This window comes from Prionailurus viverrinus, chromosome D1 (assembly GCF_022837055.1).
Source record: "Prionailurus viverrinus isolate Anna chromosome D1, UM_Priviv_1.0, whole genome shotgun sequence".
NCBI lineage: Eukaryota > Metazoa > Chordata > Mammalia > Carnivora > Felidae > Prionailurus > Prionailurus viverrinus.
The window spans coordinates 78136145-78154981 of NC_062570.1; the positions used below are offsets into that span (position 1 = coordinate 78136145).

Consider the following 18837-nt stretch of genomic DNA (forward strand, 5'->3'; position numbering starts at 1 on the left):
AAAATTGCTCCTTCCAAGGAGTGAGAGAATACTAAAAATGAAACTTGATTTTGAGGGACTTGGGTTTTGGATTAAGATATTATATAAATTTTCTGAAAGAGTTTATGGGTAATTCTGTCAACCAACAGATATCTGCTATGGGACTACTGTGCACTACCCTTGCTTATGGTACCAGGGAAAGAGTTGAAGTTCTCTAATCAACTAGGGGATTCGAGATACTGTGCAGAAGGAGTCCAGGCTAGGACAGGGTATCCCATCAATGAGATAAATGATTACATATACTCTGTATCAAGTACTTTTACCACGTTGGACCACTGTGCATGCTGCTGTATCCATCTGGATGATACTTCTCTTCTTTCCCTGCCACTGATACCATTATTAACTATGCAATTTGCATTATATTGGCTCATTATTTATACTTAATTCAGTTTCACTTATGCAATATTACTCACAAAATCAAATAAAAAATTCCAGGCACCTATTGTATTATTCAACACATGACAATGAATATATAGTATTAACATAAAAACAATGTTTTCTTAAATTTCAAACACAATAAAAAAAATCATTTCTCATACCACCATTAAAATGTGTACATCCAAACACAGGCTCTTGGGCCAAGAGAGGCTGATGGTAGCTATTCGAGACCCTTGGGTTATGTTTTATTAGGATGAATTATTAATAGATTGCCAATTCTCAAGTCTTCATTGTCTACCCTCCCTTTATCCATACCCTTTGTTATGCATCTTTGTGGTGTTCTCCCACTGTGGACAAGGTACAAATCCCCACTCTCGGGCCTGGGGCTTGGCCTTGTGACTCACTCCGGCTGATGGGATGTTGCAGACAGAGTCTCAGTGAAGGATTTCAAGCCAGGACTATCGTGCTTCCAGTGAGGTACCTGGGGTGCAAAATTTAAGGGAGCAATCACTTTCAGGGTTGTGTCTCAGGGCTTGGAGGTTTGAAAAAGCTATTGGACTTCTCTCTGGCATATATCCCAAGACCATGAAAACAATATACCAACTGGCCTCAGGAGAAATATGAGACACATATGTAGCAGAGCTGCCCCACCCTCGCTGCCTGAGTCAAGCCCGGTCTAAGGTAGGTTGCGGCCAACAAATGGATGCATGTGCAAGTCAGTCAAGATCTACCAACCCTCAGACAGCTTCCAGCGGACATTGGCTCATGAACTTCAATAGCAAATAATTATGGTTTTTAGCCACTGAAATTTGGGGTGTCTGCAATGCATAAATTAAGATGTATGTGTTTTCAACTCTGTATTTTGAGCCCATCAAGGGGAAAGACTATTTTAAACATAGGTTCAGCTGGGGCTTAGTACTCAGGAGATGCTACCAAAAACATGTTAAGTGATGATTGATGCTATTACCATGAACGTGATATCAGCGAAAGCCACACAAGCTCCCGCTCCAAGGTATTTGCACTTGCCACTCCCTTCCCTTGGAAAACTTTTCCCTCAATATCCACACAGCCCCCTCTCTTATGTCCTTCAGTATTCTGTTACAATACTGTTTTATCAGAGGTCTTCCCTGTGATAGGCATTCTACCTGATTTATCACCACCCAGCCTCTGTCATCCCTCTGCCAATGGTTCTCATCCTGGGATACAGGGCCCCTCCAGGGGGGTTCTGAGCAAGGACGGTCAGTCCTTTGAAATTATGTATAAAATAGTGAATGTGGTACAAATGTTCATTTTTCTTGTGAAAAATTCAATAGCTTTCAACAATGTTTAGCAGCACCAGTGCTCCAAAAGAGGTTAAGAACCACTGTGAGTTTGTTGTTGTTGTTGTTTTTCCTCAGAGCCCTATCACCTATGCTGATTTGCTTAGTATCTGTCTCCTTGCAGACATGTAGCAGGGATAGCACACTGGCCAATTTGTTCCTCCTTGCATTTAAAATTTTGGTTATTCGATTTCATAATTAATCACTACAAAATTGGGTAATCTTTACAATAAACCTGCAGGGCAGTGGAAGTCATTTTACCTGGGAGACACTTGTAACTTCCTTCTGCCAAGGGAATGAAGGCAGACATTCCCTACAAACTCTGCATCCCACGCAGAAATCTTTCTTGGTCATTCATAAACAACCCACTTTTTAAATTGCCTTTTATTCAAAGAAAGGCACTGTATTTGTAGCTGTCAAAACATGCTATGATTCAGTCTCCTTTTTGAATGTCAGCTCTCTGTGTTCATGGAATAAGTGGCTTGATTTAAATTCTGGCTCTGGTCACTGACCAGTGGCAAAACCTGAGATAAGGTGCTTCCTTTCTAGTTGCTCAGTTCTTCTTCTGAAGTTAGAATACAAATAGTATTTACATCATGAAATTATTCTGAGTTTTATATGAATTAATGGTTATAAAGTGATTCAATAGTTCATAGCATATAATAAGCATTCAGTAAACTTTCAGTCATGGTTATTGCTAGTGGTTATACCTATGGTGAGTTTCTCAGCCTGACAAAGAAAGGACTATATTAATAACTACCTCTTAGGATCAAACAGGATTGTGTATGGGGAGGATGTGTATTGCACATTGTATTGTGTTTATGCATTCTTGCTTAATATTTCCACCTTTTTGAATTATCAATGTATGCAGTTTGCTCATCTATCCCTTGTAATCTTGATTTTTCCCTTATTGCCTTGTATTTTTCCAATAAAACACGTTTTTCTGACTTGATTTTGTGTAAATAATTCCATAAGTTATTGCCTCTGTCTTTCCATTGCAAAATTTAAAAGATTATGTTAAAAATTAAATTATTTCGGTAGGAGATAGAGGTGACTGTAATTATTTCTAAGGGATAATATTTTCCAGACAAAATATTTTACATACACAGATCAAAGAAGTTGTACTTGGTTATGGGGCATATAGTCTAAATATGCATCACTGAATCCTCCTGTGCCATATTTTTGTCAAGGAGACTAGTTATTTATGAAATTCTCTGAAAGTCATAAGTAAAATGAAATATATTGGCACCTAACATCCACTATGAATACTGCTTTGAAAGAACATAAAATCATTTTAAAATCCATAGGTATTTTTAGAAAGCTATTCATTTATTGGATTGAATAAGCATCACTGAATTATAAATTTCATAATTAAGTATTCTTTTTCTAGAAGAGGAACATTAAGCTTTGAGTTATTATTCACATAGTTTTTAAAAACCTGTGATTTTTATATTTTACCTCAAGCTAGACCCATCTCCCACGAATCTCTTTATAGATACTCTATGACAGCTTCAAAGGTGTCATGGCAGCAATTAACTACCTCATAACTTACAATAATACCAACCCTTTCCTAAACCTTGGATTTGAATGTTAATTAAGCAATTAGAGGCACAGGGGGCAATCACCAGATGATGCCTCCTGGTAGACTTTTAGTCAGCAGACAAAAATGATGAATTCTATTAGGATTGTGTTAAAAAAAAAATCTCAAACATCCTAAAATAAAAACCAAAATAGCAATCACAAAAGCAATCTGAGAAATAAGAGCTTATTTTGTTGTGGGGCTTTTTTTCATTTTTATGAGAGTGTTGGCAAATTCCATTAATAAAACAGGAACAGGAACTCTTCATCCAAGCTCTTCCCCTGTGAATCATTTTTGAACTGTTGATTTGAGCAAATCCTTCAAAATGGAGCACCATATTAAAAGAAAATCCACGAGGTACAGATGGAAAGGAAAGCTCTTAGCATATGTTTGGATTTTATGGATGAATGGTTCATTCTGATGTGCCCTACCTATTAATGAATTTCCCCATCTTCATATAGCCCACACTAGATCAGCAAGTTCAATGTCCTCTTCCGCTGCAGTTGATTCTCATCCTCTCCTTTACATATCTCCCTCTCAACACCTGCCCTCTGACTCTACTCTGAGGAAGTGTTCTCCACAATCGTGTCACCATGCAGGGTTCCAGATCCCCATTTGCCGGGCCTGTGGACAAAATCTTTGTTTGGAGGGGTGAAAGCAGTAAGAGAGCTACCCACGCAGAACTTAAATACAAACCTGTAAAGGGCACCATCTTTTGAGATTAACTATCTTTCAAATTTATGATTTTAGGAAGGTAATGACTCCACCCAGTTAATTTTGATACCAACCCCAAGAGATTTAGGATCAAATTTTTAAATGGAGGTCGTTCAGGTTCTCTATGAGTTTTACTCCTCACTCTCTCTTTTGTTTTGTTTTGTTTCTTTTTTTTTTTAAGAAAGTTCAAGTCACAGTCACTAGTTTCATGCAGCTCAATAAGCTAGACTACTTCTACCATGCTAGACTATTGGTTTTTTTTTTTTACATTTTTTTAATGTTTATTTATTTTTAGAGAGAGAGAGAAAGAGAGAGAGAGAGAATCCAAACCAGGCTCCAAGCTCTGAGCTGTCAGCACAGAGCCTGACATGGAGCTAGAACCCATTAACTGCGAGGTCATGACTTGAGCCAAAGCCATTCACTTAACCGACTGAGCCACCCAAGTACCCCTAGACTGTTTTTTAGGGGTCCAAATCTCCCTTGTAACTTAGCTACTATTGGACTTTTTGCCCTGCAGCTCACCAAAAAAAGTCAATGTCTTTCTGACTCAAACATTTGAACAGTGTAAGCTTTGCATTTCCACAGATGAAAATGTGAGGACCACGAAACTGAATATATGCTAATAAGTATAGCAGCAATCAGGAATAGTGCCTTACTACTGCCTATTGTGGTTCTAAAATCAACTCCACCACTCGGGGCGCCTGGGTGGCTCAGTCTGTTAAGCATCCGACTTCAGCTCAGGGCACGATCTCGTGGTCCATGAATTTGAGCCCCACGTCGGGCTCTGGGCTGATGGCTCAGAGCCTGGAGCCTGCTTCCCATTCTGTGTCTCCCTCTCTCTCTGCCCCTCCCCCGTTCATGCTCTGTCTCTCTCTGTCTCAAAAATAAATAAACATTAAAAAAAAAATCAACTCCACCAGATTAGAACACGACATAACAGAAATCAATATGGTAAAATGAAAATGTCACAATGCATCTCATGTAGTTAGAGTAGGCATTGTAGTGAGGTTTTTTTTTTTTTTTTTCATTTATATATCTTAAGTGAACTTAACTGGCCAAACTGGGATCCCAAATGTTCATTGTCGTATATTGTACATATGAATGTACAATAGCTCAGTTCAATAAACACTTCTGAGATGCCATATCCTTGACACTATGCTAGACACTGGGCACAGAGATAAGAAGCCATGAGTTTGCTTATTGAATGGGTGAATCAATGGTAGGACACACGGAATCCTGTAAGAAAGAATGTGGGCTCTTGATGCACCTGAAGTGAGGACAAAGGGAAAGAATAAGATTACCATAATAATAGTAATAGTAAACCACACTCAGAGAATTTTTATTCTGAACCAGACCCTAAAGACTTTGCATGTATTAAGTCATTTGTCCTCAAAAAAATCCTATAAGCTTGAATTGCTCCCACTTTATAGATGAGAAAAATTAGGTGTAAAGAGGTGACATAATATGTTTCAGATCACACAGCTCATAAGGTAGAGCAGAGACTGGAGCCCAGCCCTCCAGCTCAAGAGTAAATTCTTTGTCACCATGTCATCCTTTTTCTCACCACAAGAGATAGAGGAGAGAAAGTGGCAAGACAGTTTTCCAGGATTTTCTCTTCTCTCCCACCTCCCCAAGGCTGAAGCAGAAACCCTTCCAGTTTCTTCTAGAGGAGCTGTGAACATGAATTTATCTCCCTTTACCACCAACACTCTCCACCCCATGGGGCCTTCGTATCAGCTTGTCTTGTGAATGAGGAAGAATTGGAAGCAAGTTGGTTAAGTGAATGGCTTTGGTTCAGGTCATGACCTCGCAGTTAATGGGTTCTAGCCCCATGTCAGGCTGTGTGCTGACAGCTCAGAGCCTGGAGTCTGGTTTGGATTCAGTCTCTCTCTCTCTCTCTCTCTCTCTGTCTCTCTCTCTCAAAAATAAATAAACATTAAAAAAAACAATAGTCTAGCATGGTACAAGTAGTCTAGCTTATTGAGCTGCATGCATGCTTAATCTTCCTTTTATGCTCTGACTTAGCAAGCAGATGCTAACAAGTCCATTTCTCACAGCTAATTTTTGTGCTGGTTGGCCTCCATTTCATCTGATTTCTGTATCCTGAGCATGTCATTGTTTTGAAATTGGCGATCTACCTGAAAACTTTCAAAATAAAAAAAAAAAAAGATCAGTTACTGTCCATTTTCTTTTCTTCTACGTTTTGTGTTTTTCTTTCCCTTTGCTGGAAGCTTGCCTTCAAGATTCTAATGTTTGGAAAAAATATTCAGAGAGAACAGAGAACAATCAAAATCCTACATACAAGAACCAAGAAAATGAAGTGTGAGTTCGGGAGAATTGAGTGTGATTGCCTGGGAGCATTCCAGTGGGACAGGGCCTGGCTTCTAAATCAACAGACCAATCACGCCTTCTTCGTTTCTCCTCATATACAGGTTTTCCTGAGTACTTGGCTCAGAAATCAAGCAGCTGTCTTATTAATTACTTTAGGCCTCTAGTGTTAGTTGTTAAAAATACTTCCCCAGAAGGAGTACTGCCCTCACTGGTTGGTACTGGGCAAAAGACAATTTCTTGGGTTATGTGATTTGGTGGAAATTAGAAAGCCAACACCTTAGCCCACCCACAGCTGGCTAAAACAAATATCTCTGCCCTGGCAGACCTAGTTTTCTCTGTCTCTACCAGCAGAGTGCTATGTCTGCTGAGGCCTCTATGACTCCCTTTCCAGGAGCAATCCATCAATTTCTGAACCAGTACTCGGGAGATTAGGAGGAAAGTAGAATGGCCAATAATAACTAAATTTGAGCATCTACACTGTGTTAATGGTGTGTTAAACACCATTCATAAGGTAAATACGATTCATTCTCTTTTTGCAGAAGAGAAATACAAAGCAGGAAACAGTTAAACAGTGTCAGAAGCTAATGGGACAGAGAAGTAAGCCGTCACTAGGATGACCATACATTCTGGTTTACCCAAAGACAGCCCCTCCGACACTCATTGTCTTCCCATTATTCTTAATAATACCCCTCCTCTGCACTCTCAAATGTTAATTATATGGTCACGCTGGTGATCAACCTTGTTTGAACTGGGGTTCTGTGGCCCCAGCAATTCTTCTGAGTTTCAATGCCCTTTCTATATCCCATCCAGAGTCTTACTTCCAGTGAGGCAGGAAATCTAGTGTAAAAAAATGGTGTAGGGCCTAGATGTTACCTTTAGACACTAAATTGTGGTTTTTCCTAATCCTGGAGTAGGCCAACTTTGAACCCTGAGTTTTGACTAGTTTGTCCCTCTGCCAGTTATCCTGTCTAGTATTCAAACCTTCTATATGGCTAAGGATATGCCTTTAAGTAGTCAGAATTCTGATAGAGCTAATTCATATTCTACCAAACCCTGAAGTAGGAACCAAATTAGTTTCCTGTTGTTCCTAAACAATTTGGGAAACACTTCTTATATGCACACAAGACCCTTGATGCTTTTGGTTATAGTCTGGTTGGTGTCATTTCCTATGCTTGGATTTAAAAAAAGTGGGGGGAAGGATAAAGGTGAAAATATAACAGCACCACTGAAGGAAAAACATTCTATGGGTCAATGAGACCATGAAGGGTGTTGTGGTTACCAAAACACTAAATGAGACCTTGGGCCACATTAAAATTATTATAATATTTAAGTAAGGGATACAACAGATCCATTCTATGGTTTGCTAAATGAAACAATCCTGGAAAACTCTCTTACAGTGAAAAGATTCTTGGTTGTTTAGATGATCACGCCCATGACATACAAGGAATTATTTCATTCACTCAACAACTATTTATTGAATATCTACTATGTACTTGGCACTGTGCCAGTGTTGGGGATCCAGCGTTCTCTGCCCTATAGAGCATAGAGTCTACTGGGGGATGCAGACATTTATCTAATAGTCACATAGATGAAAAAAGTGCTGACAGTAATAAAAGCAAAGAGGATTTCAGTGTGCTCGAAATAGAGCATCACTGGGGACTCTCTGGACAGCGCATGACACTGCTTCTCTTGAGGAAATGACAGCTGTACTAAAAAAGATGCATTAACAATAATCAGGGTAGTTTAACATAGTGTTGCAAGTTCTAGCATGAGCAATCAGACAACAAAAGGAAATCAAAGGCATCAAAATTGGCAAAGATGAAGTCAAGCTTTCACTTTTTGCTGATGACATGATATTATACATGGAAAATCCGATATACTCCACCAAAAGTCTGCTGGAACTGATACATGAATTCAACAAAGTTGCAGGATACAAAATCAATGTACAGAAATCAGTTGCATTCTTATACACTAATAATGAAGCACCAGAAAGACAAATAAAGAAACTGATCACATTCACAATTGCACCAAGAATCATAAAATACCTAGGAATAAACCTAACCAAAGATGTAAAAGATCTATATGCTGAAAACTATAGAAAGCTTATGAGGGAAATTGAAGAAGATATAAAGAAATTGAAAAACATTCCATGATCATGGATTGGAAGAATAAATGTTGTTAAAATGCCAATACTACCCAAAGCTATCTACACATTCAATGCAATCCCATTCAAAGTTGCACCAGCATTCTTCCCAAAGCTAGAACAAGCAAACCTAAAATCTGTATGGAACCACAAAAGTCCCCAAAGAGCCAAAGTAATTTTAAAGAAGAAGACCAAAGCAGGAGGCATCACAATCCCGGACTTTAACCTCTACTACAAAGCTATAATCATCAAGACATTGTGGTATTGGTACAAAAACAGACACACAGACCAATGGAATAGAATAGAGACTCCAGAATTAGACCCACAAAAGTATGGCCAACTAATTTTTGACAAAGCAGGAAAGAATATCCAATGGAAAAAAGACAGTCTCTTTAACAAATGGTACTGGGAGAACTGGACAGCACCATGCAGAAGAATGAAACTAGACCACTTGCTTACACCATTCACAAAGATGAACTCAAAATGGATGAAGGACCTGAATGTGAGACAGGAAACCATCAAAACCCTAGACGAGAAAGGGTGAAAAAAACCTCTCTGACCTCAGCTGCAGCAATTTCTTACTTGACACATCCCCAAAGGCAAGTGAATTAAAAGAAAAAATGAACTACTGGGACCTCATGAAGATAAAAAGCTTCTGCACTGCAAAGGAAACAATCAACAAAATAAAAGGCAACAGATGGAAGGGGAAAAGATATTTGTAAATGGCATATTGGACAAAGGGCTAGTATCCAAAATCTGTAAAGAACTCACCAAACTCCACACCCGAAAAACACATAATCCCATGAAGAAATGGCCAGAAAACATGAATAGACACTTCTCTAAAGAAGACATCCAGATGGCCAACAGGCACATGAACAGATGCTCAACATCACTCCTCATCAGGGAAATACAAATCAAAACCACACTCAGATACCACCTCATGCCAGTCAGAGTGGCTAAAATGAACAAATCAGGAGACTACAAATGCTGGCGAGGATGTGGAGAAACGGGAACCCTCTTGCACTGTTGGTGGGAATGCAAACTGGTGTAGCCTCTCTGGAAAACAGTGTGGAGGTTCTTCAAAAAATTAAAAATAGAACTACCCTGTGAGCCAGCAAGAGCACTGCTAGGAATTTACCCAAGGGATACAGGAGTGCTGATGCATAGGGGCACATGTACCCCAATGTTTATAGCAGCACTCTCAACAATAGCCAAATTATGGAAAGAGCCTAAATGTCCATCAACTGACAAATGGATAAAGAAGATGTGGTTTATATATACAATGGAATACTACTTGGCAATGAGAAAGAATGAAATATGGCCTTTTGTAGCAACGTGGATGGAACTGGAGAGTGTTATGCTAAGTGAAATAAGTCATACAGAGAAAGACAGATACCATATGTTTTCACTCATATGTGGATCCTGAGAAACTTAACAGAAGACCATGGGGGAGAGGAAGGAAAAAAAAAGTTAGAGAGGGAGGGAGCCAAAACATAAGTGACTCTTAAAAACTGAGAACAAACTGAGGGTTGATGGGGGGTGGGAGGGAGGGGAGAGTGGGTGATGGGTATTGAGGAGGGCACCTGTTGGGATGAGCACTGGGTGTTGTATGGAAACCAATTTGACAATAAATTTCGTATTTAAAAAAAAACCATAATCAGGGTAGAGGATGAGAGAACATTCAGGGCTGAGAAAGGGCATGCATGAAGGTCTTGAATCAGGAAGGAGGAGCCCATTCATGGAGTAAAAGAAATGTAGAGCCAGGGAAGTTTCCCACTTAATCTAAAGAGAAAATTGCAGTGGTGAGAGGAAAGTGGGGTGGGCTTGGTGAGGTGAGAGTTTTCCAGATAACCTGTCCTCTGGAAGGGGAGCTGGCTTGCTATAGCCCCACTGGGTGGAAGCTATAGAAAACCATTTTAGTTTAAAATAAGGAAGAACTTCCTGAGTCAATGTTTTGAAGGCAGGTGAGTTTCTGTCTTCAGAGCTGTTTAACTGTAAGCTAGATCAAGACTTGGATAAATCTCATAGAGATGATAAAAGGGTGTTGGGCCTGGTGAATATTTAAATCCATCTCAATAAGAAGGTTTTGTGAATCACGTACTTTCAATTAAAAACAAACAACAACAACAAAGCAAACTAGTCCTCCACAGGGGCAAACTTCTGATGAAAGGCTGCTATTACAAATTCCCCAAGGACAAAGTGAAGTCTTGGAGATTTCTTTCTGATAACATAATGGCAAGATTTTCAGAAATCTCAGTCCTGGCTAAAGTTGTAGCGTCCTGGGAACACAACATTTACCTTTTAAGAAAGCTGTTTTTTATCTTGCTTTCCCCTTCCTCACCTATCCCCTACCGCCCCCCCACCCAGAGATATTAAAATGTTGAAAATGCTGATTTGCTATTGCTGATTGTGTGTGACTAGTGTCAATAACTTGTATGCAGCTGAAGTGTGTGAGAAAACGAGACTGTTTACAAAACTGTAAACTTTGATTCAACTGTTGAATAAAAACTGTAGATGGACAAAGGTGCTTGTAAGGCCGCTCTTTTCTGATAAACCTATTCTTTTCTTCTAGTTTCTTTTAATTTTGTATTTTTGAATGATCTGGAATTTCTATAATTTTCTTTGTGCACAGTATACTTTACACAGTCACCCTTGCTAGACTGGCCACTCAGTCATTTTTGTGCAAGAGAGAGAGTTCTTTCACTTGCAAAACAACAAGGGAAGCAAAGAAGAAATATTCTTTATAATAAAGCACATCTATTTTTTATCATAAACTAGAATTGATATGAAATATCTTAATCAATGACTATAGACAATTATGAAGAACCCTTTTTTAAATGCATACATGCTTTGGTTACATGCAAAAGCACTGTGTGCCTTTATAGACTCTCATAAAAATTTCTTCAAGCCAGATGTTGAGTTTTACAGAAACATAACACTTTCTAGTTGTCTCCCAGTCACACACACCTGAAATACACACACACGCACACACACACACACACACACACACACACACAGAGTAGGCTGAGGACATACCTAATTTCCAATGTCCTTTTTCACTGATAACCCAGTCATCTCAAAATGACTGTAGGTTGTTTTTCTCTCATTCTCACATCATAGAAGGCATAGGTCCAGATTCTGTTGAGAGGGAAAGAAAGTGCCATCATCCTTTCAATAACAATGTTTTTCATATACATATTATTTTTCTATGTCTCTTTTACTAGGAGAACTTTAAATTCTCAGATACCTTGGAATTCTCTAGTCCTTCTCTGTAAATGTGCCACAGCATCTAAAGCCCCTAAGAGGGTTGTCTAGTGACTTGAATCTTTCCTATAAGCCAGCATTTGCATCAAGTTCCAGATAAAAGGTAAACTTTCATTTAGTAAAAAAAATATTTTTTTAACCTGTCTATTATATTTCCAGCTCTGTGGTAGGTGCTGAATATATAATGATGAATGCAATTTTGTAGTTTTGAAGTGGCTTATATCGAGGGGAACCTGACAAGCAAATAATGATACACAGTGATAAATGCTAATAGAAATATGAACATTATGCATACCAGGGTTCTTATTCCTCTTTTGGGTCATGGACCCTTCTGAGAACATAATGGTCTGTATTAGTTACCTGTTGTTACACAATACATTTCTGTCTGAATGCTTACCAGCTTAAAACAACATTTATTATCTCACACAATTACTAAAGTTCAAGAATTCGGAAGTAACTTAGCTGGATTGTTCTGGCTTAAGGTCTCTCATGACATTTCAGTCAAGCTTTCTGTTGGGGTTGCTGTCAGCTGAAACCTTGACTGGGACTGGAGGATCTGTTTTCAATATGGCTCATTCTACATGCCCATTGGAAGGAAGCATCAAGGAGTCCTCTATAGGCTGTGTTAGAAAAACTTCATTCCCAGCCACATGAGCCTCTTCACAAGATTGATCATGACATGGTAGCTGGCTTTCTTCAGAACAAGTGATCCATGAAAGAGAAAGAAAAGAAAACCATGATGCTTTTTATGACCTAGTATCAGAAGTGACATACCATCACTTATATAGCATTCTATTGGTCTATAGACCAATCTTTTTCTTTTTCATTTTCGTTTTTGTTTTCTTTTTAGAGAGAGAACACACAAGTAGGGGAGAGGGTCAGAGGGAGAGAGAGACAGAGTCTTAAACAGGCTCCACACTCAGTGCAGAGCCCAATGTAGGGCTTAATCCCACAACCCTCAGATCATGCCCCGAGTTGAAATCAAGAGTTGGATGCTCAACTGACTGAGCCACCCAGGCCTCCCATCTATTGGTCTATAACCAAATCTTGATAAAATTTGGAAGAAGACTATAAAAGGGCATGAGTATGAGGACGCAGAGAACTTTGGGGGCCATCTGTAGAGTTGATTACCACTTTCCAGAAAATATATTATAAACCCTGGGCTAAGAAATGTTATACTAATGGCCAAATATGCCTGGATAAGCCCAAAAGCTTTTGCAAAAGGTATGAGCTTAATCATAGCCTTGCAAAGTGATGATTTCATCAGTGGGTGGGATAGACAGGAAGGTGGATATTCCAGGCAGATTAGGCAGGAAGAGCACACAGCTATGACAAAATTCACCCTATATTTGGGAAACTACAAGACACCCAAAATGCCTAAAGAATAGGAAAAGTGAGAGACATAAACCTGGGTCAGGTCACAGAAGACTTTAAAAGCCATGCCAGCAAGGATGACTTTTATTGTTCATTGTGGAGAACCTGTGAAGTCATGTAAGGACCTGATTTACAAAACCCAATTTATATTTTAGAAAGATTGTTCTGTCCATTAATTAAAGATGGAAAGTAAATTGGGGCGCCTGGGTGGCGCAGTCGGTTAAGCGTCCGACTTTAGCCAGGTCACGATCTCGCGGTCCGTGAGTTCGAGCCCCGCGTCAGGCTCTGGGCTGACCGCTCAGAGCCTGGAGCCTGTTTCTGATTCTGTGTCTCCCTCTCTCTCTGCCCCTCCCCCATTCATGCTCTGTCTCTCTCTGTCCCAAAAATGAATAAACGTTGAAAAAAAAATTTAAAAAAAAAGATGGAAAGTAAAGAGCTCAGTTTGGAAGCTCTTACACTGATATGGAGACAAGACACAATAATGACATGAGCTGGGCCATGTACAGTGGGAATGGCATGGAGAGTTCATTTCCAAGGGTTTGTTAGGAGGTAAAATGTATAGCAATTGGCAATCAACTGATGTGGGAAATGAAAGAAAATAAGACATGACTGAAGCTTATGAGCTTTCCCTCTGGACAACTGTCAGAAGAGGCTCTATCTGGGGAGGTGACAAAACATAACTATCAGCTTTTGAGATATCTGATAAGTATTGTCCAATGCATATCCACTGAAAACCACGCAGTTGAAAACTTCAAAAAATAAGTTTCCATGGAAAATTAGGTTTAAAAAATACCATGAGTCTTATGCCATTGGAGATTTACAATGCACAATCAATACATTAAAGATGAAAGTTTTTTGTTGTTTTTTTTTCCAATAAAGAGACCCATATATTTTCAAGGTAATGTTTCAAAAAAACATTTGACAATGAAACCTTTTACTCAACCTCTATTAACATACTGCAAATCTAGCATTCTGGGTAACTATTTATACTTCATAACAATGTACAGTTTGCTCAACTCATCAGTAAATATCCAACAAAAATTGCCAAAAATGACATTGCAACGAAGTAGTTACCAATTTTTTGAGCCTCACATTAGTCATGGTAAACTCTTTAGGAACTAATTTTGATTTTAATTTATAAAGAAAATCAAATTGGGTTTTATTCTTTTAGCTATTTCAGTATTTGCAGTTCCCTCTATCAGAACTAACACCCAATAAGGTTTTTTAAAACCACACAAAGAAAAAAATTGTACTTCGGGGAATAAAAATTCTTCCCGGCTAAAAAATAGACCAAGTTTTTAGTCCAATACAATAGTTACCTGTTGCTATATAACAAATGTTTGCCCCACCCCCACCCCCAAGTGCTGCCCCATGTTGAGGTTTCGAAATGAAAAAGACTTCATGGCCCGGGTGACAAGTGGTGTGTCAGCCAGTGTGCTTTAAGTGAGTGCTGCTTATGAGAAACTGACAATAGGCTGACATCACAGGATTGTGATCGGTCGGAAGCCCCACTCCTAAAGTGTGGAGAGTTTGGAGCAGAGCTCACTGCAAAGCTGGAAATCCACTATGGTTCCTGAAGCTAAACAGAAGGTGTTTCTGCACCTGTAAATAAATGCAGACACTGAATCCTACCCAAGAGAAAATAATTTGCTTCCAGCGTATAGTGTTTTTTAAGCTTCAAATTTCTGATTATAACCCCAAAGAGTCCAGTATGTTACCTGGAGATGGAATAGTATGGCAATTGAGAGGAAGGTTTAAACTGGGTGAGTCCTGATTCTGCTCTTTATTGCTATGGAACTGAGCAAGTTACATAAGCTTGTTTCTCTTGTTTTCTCAACTGTAACATGGAGGTAACAATGCCTTGGTCTAGGGTTTTGTGAAAATTAAGAGAATAATTCACAGAATCCTCAATTAAGATGAACTATTATTATCAGCAAAAAGGCGATTTCTGCATATAATCTGGATCACCCTAATTCAGAAAAAATTAGATAGATTTCACAGTGGTAACAAAATAATGACAATCCCTTAGATTGAACACTGTTTCAGAGTATATGAGCGATTCCACGTAGCTAAGCTCATTTGATAATAAAGCACGCTTCTCAATAGAATCCTGTTAGCAAAGCTGTGTCCAGCCGCTGGTGGGAAACGGATAAGCCTAGTGAGCCAGGCAAGCACGGGACCGACAGCCATTAGTGAAGAAATAACAGATGGTGTCTCATTTTTTGCTATAGGCAAAGATCCAAATGACATGACTAAATAGAAAGACAGCCCCATAGGACTGCATTCTGGCTCCTACTGAGCACGGAGCCTGAAAGGCAGGGACATTTTTAATAACCTTTCTTTGACAAGCTTAAAGCCATTTAATGTCTAAACCTGTCATACACATCCAGCCAGGAGAATAGACCTCCAGAGAAAACCCCAGAGCACACAGTCTCACCTCCCGGTGAAAAAATAAAAATTCCACGCACACATTACAAAAAAAAAAATATTCAGCAAGGTCACAAAATGCTTACTTTCCATTTAAATAAAAACAATCATTGTCCTCAATGGCAACCTTCTAGACCTGCTTCCCATTCTGCATTGGATGAAAAGTTGAGTTTCCATCCACTCATTATTAAATAAAACAATAGAGGACTCATGCCTGCTTTAGCTGAAATTTTAGTTCAGTCTAATTAGAAGGAAATGTATTATAAATTATTATGTGTTGAAAGTCTACACCAAAAAAAGAAAGAAAATGAACTCATAATTCTTTATATATTGGATTTCACTTTTTCATCAGTTCAATTGAAACAAGTAATTGCTTCTTTTTTAACAGCTTCTGAAGTGGATGGAAAAAAAATCAGTAATCAACATGATTAAAATCTTTGTTATTTTGTCCATTGCTATAATATTCAGCACTGGTACACCAGTGATCTGCAGAAACATTCACTACAGCAAATTTATCTAATAAATTGTATTTGTTTTTGCAACGAGTCAGCTAGTAGGAACATTAGTGTGGACATGAATTTGATTTTCCCTGGAGTCCATGGCTTCATCTTGTCCCAGCTGTTTCATTTTCTTCTCATCACCAAATCATTTTATTATAATAACTTTCCATGCCTCACTCTCCTATAGTTTTATGTGAATGCAAGCATATAAGAGTTACGTCCATGCTGAGCAGTTGGTCTAACGTTTGCATTTAAAGACCACCTCAAATGTACATTTGTCAGGAGGAGGAAGGCTGATAGAAAAAAATAGTTTGAAAAATATCATTTTATCATTACTTAACGATATTCTGTGAAAACTTATTTACAAGGGCTGCAATGGAAAAAAAATCACCTTAATAGAAACAGTCATGATAATGCCTGTTTGTTCTATAGATTAACGAATTCAACTCAAGTCAAAGACATTCACTCATTGCTGATTCTAGGTAGACCCAGCATAACTGTCTATATTTTCCTTTTAAATCTCTCATGCCAAAACATTGTTTCAAACTAGAAATATATGTTTATTTGCAAATTCAGTAACACTGTAAATTCCATGAAAGAGGCACTTTTTCTTGTTTACCACTATATTTCCATGCCACCCATACATGGTAGGGGTTTAATGACTATTTGTTGAATATGTAATGGAATCAGCAGCAGAAAATGGATAGGACTATAAAAGCGCAGTTAAGCAACTGAAGCAAGTTAGAACACAGTTTATCCTGACCATACCAGAATAAGTTTGCAGTTGATAAACCTGGGTCCCAATGATGGAAAGGAAAAATAGTCAAGCTCATTCCTTCATCAGGACAATTTCCTAAAGGATGTCTAGGGTCTCTCTTCCACACTCCTTCATAACCCAGGATGTCCATGGTTATCTTGATACTTCACCCCATGATGTCCACTCTTCTTACTTTGAAGAACCAGATCTTCACATCCCTTCTTTCTGCTGTGAGCACTCCTGATGGTTGTGTTTACATTGCTGCTTCTGGTGGAGGTGACATAGTAAATCCTCAGAAAAATGAATCCAGACACAAGTCCCCCACTTATGGCCGTTCAACTGACAGTTGTTCAACTTTATGATGGTGCCAAAGCCAAACGCATTCAGTAGAAACCTCACTTTGAAGTCTGGACTTTGATCTTTTCCTGGGCTAGCGGTATGTGGTAGGACGGTCTTCGGGATGTTGGGCAGAGCAGAAAGAGCAGCTCCACTCCCCGTCAGCCCCGCAGTCACAGAGATAAACAATGGTACCCATTGTTAGAATGGACTCATTCTATCATTCCATACCCATACAACCATTCTGTTTTCCACTTCCAGTACAGTGTTCAATAAATTACATGAAATATTCAGCACTTTATTATAAGGCAGGCTTTGTGTTAGAAGATCTGCCCAACCTTGGGCTAACATAAGTGTTCTGAGCACTTTTAAAGAAGGTGAGGCTAAACCATGAGGTTCCTAGGTTAGGTGTGTCAAGTCTATTTTCCAATATTTTCATCTTACGATGGATTTATCTGGATATAACCCTATTGTAAGTGGAGGAAGATCTGTCATGAGCAAGTGGGTTTACTGCTTTTATAGTCAGAAATACAAATGTTATTTTTTTAAAAAAATTCATTCACGCTGTGAATCTTGAAAAAACAATTGTTAAAGAGCTTACAACCAACCTGGGCTATGTAAACCTGGTTCATTTTTCTGTACATAAAAATAAATATCCCGGGGTGCCTGGGTGGCGCAGTCGGTTAAGCGTCCGACTTCAGCCAGGTCACGATCTCGCGGTCCGTGAGTTCGAGCCCCGCGTCGGGCTCTGGGCTGATGGCTCAGAGCCTGGAGCCTGTTTCCGATTCTGTGTCTCCCTCTCTCTCTGCCCCTCCCCCGTTCATGCTCTGTCTCTCTCTGTCCCAAAAATAAATAAACGTTGAAAAAAAAATTTTTTTTAATAAAAAAAAAATAAAAAAAAAAATAAATATCCCAACATTAACTTAAAGCACGTTGTTCTAGGAAGATAAAATGACACATCCTATTTCAAGGGGTTTGAAGGCACATATGGCTTCTCAGTGCTAAAAAGCCTGGAGGGTAGTCTTCTCCATATCACCTCTCAGCATAAACTGCTCAGCACTAAGAATTACTTTACTTAAAATAGGGTAACAAGTAATAAGCATAAAAATAAATGTTCCTTCCTTGTCTTTTTTCCGGTGTTCAAAATCGGAGTTATTCTGTTGGCTGCCTTCAATCCTTTATGTGAAAGTATTCTTCCCCTTATGAGCCCTTATAACATTTGCTTATCACGTTCTAAGCTGAATTACAGTAACGCTTTCTCTCGCACTGGATTTTAAGTTTCCCGAGGGCAGGCAAGGCCTGTGTGTGTTCATCTTTGTATCTCTTTGTGTAGCACAATGGCTAGACAGTGTTTAATACAGGTGGGTTTCTTGACCGTTAAATAATAACTACTCCATTGCTTTTCCTAGTTTGTGGATGGACTCACGGACTAGCATGGATACAGCACGCTCCACCAACATTTGCTTAAAATACATCAGGCTTAAAGACCAATTTCCCATCCTTGCAATATCTCCAATGAATATAACATCACTATGACTGATAAAACATAATTGGCTTGTATGCATATCTCAAATCATCACAATGTACACTTTAAATATCTTACAATTTTATTTGTCAATTATATGTCAATGAGGCTGGAAAAAAATCTAATAAAGAGAATGCTAGTTTTAAAAAGA

The 18837-nt window shown here is 38.8% G+C and overlaps 1 long non-coding RNA gene across 2 annotated transcripts; it reads right to left on the minus strand.

Annotated features, from left to right (window-relative positions):
• Positions 1–721: 721 nt before the first annotated feature.
• LOC125177052 (uncharacterized) lies at positions 722–17315 on the minus strand. Of its 2 annotated transcripts, none has more exons than XR_007156496.1 (3): positions 16837–17315; positions 11540–12461; positions 722–898 (listed from the first exon to the last, which is right to left on the minus strand). It is a non-coding gene; the product is annotated as an uncharacterized LOC125177052 (long non-coding RNA). The 2 variants fall into 2 exon arrangements; XR_007156497.1 differs by lacking the exon at positions 722–898 and adding an exon at positions 6107–6174.
• Between the last annotated feature and the right edge of the window lie 1522 nt (positions 17316–18837).